This window comes from Trachymyrmex septentrionalis, unplaced genomic scaffold (assembly GCF_001594115.1).
Source record: "Trachymyrmex septentrionalis isolate Tsep2-gDNA-1 unplaced genomic scaffold, Tsep1.0 scaffold158, whole genome shotgun sequence".
In the NCBI taxonomy this organism is placed as follows: domain Eukaryota; kingdom Metazoa; phylum Arthropoda; class Insecta; order Hymenoptera; family Formicidae; genus Trachymyrmex; species Trachymyrmex septentrionalis.
In genome coordinates, this window is record NW_017304736.1 from 324756 (window position 1) to 325079 (window position 324).

The 324-nt window shown below is 50.3% G+C and overlaps 1 protein-coding gene across 2 annotated transcripts in view; it reads left to right on the plus strand.

The window, feature by feature from the left end:
• LOC108745901 (CUGBP Elav-like family member 4) overlaps positions 1–324 on the plus strand; it is a 636703-nt gene that overhangs the window by 111302 nt on the left and 525077 nt on the right. The window lies entirely within an intron of this gene.

Consider the following 324-nt stretch of genomic DNA (forward strand, 5'->3'; position numbering starts at 1 on the left):
CTCTCTCTCCGGTCACCTCTATTTTTTTTTCTTTTACATTGCCCGTAAACGTGGCAATTTTTTTTTCTGCATATTACTGTCAGCTTTGTATCGCAGCCAGATGGGGATTTAAAGCGCGACCGTTGCCGGCGCAAATTAAATCTCATGCCGCGCGCGACGGTGTCCCAAAATGATTTTCGTACGCCGGAAGAGAACGTTATGCCGGCCTGCGTTACGACATCAAAAGCCACAATCCAACCGAGAGTACCGAGAGAGAGAGAGAGAGAGAGAGAGAGAGAGAGAGAGAGAGCGAGAGAACAGTCAGACGCGAGGCGAGGGGAGCAG